Genomic DNA, 278 nt, shown 5'->3' on the forward strand with positions numbered 1-278 from the left:
AATTCACAAGATTGAAGGAAAAAGTTTATAATTGTTCTTTTTATTTGCGGGTATTTAAGAGTAAAGGGAGAGTATTAATTATCTGAATTATGATTTTAAAAAAATCTTTTTTTGGCTGATGACCCTGAAGAATAAAGTTTACATTGCTTGGATAATTATAATTTCAAAGGTTTATAAAAAATATTAGAAATCAAATGTTTCTTATAATGTTTTTAATTCTATAATATTTTTTTCCTTTCTGACGGTGTTGCATGACCTTGGCTGCTTCTCATTATTAT

This window comes from Penaeus monodon, chromosome 29 (genome assembly GCF_015228065.2).
Source record: "Penaeus monodon isolate SGIC_2016 chromosome 29, NSTDA_Pmon_1, whole genome shotgun sequence".
NCBI classification, from domain to species: Eukaryota; Metazoa; Arthropoda; class Malacostraca; order Decapoda; family Penaeidae; genus Penaeus; species Penaeus monodon.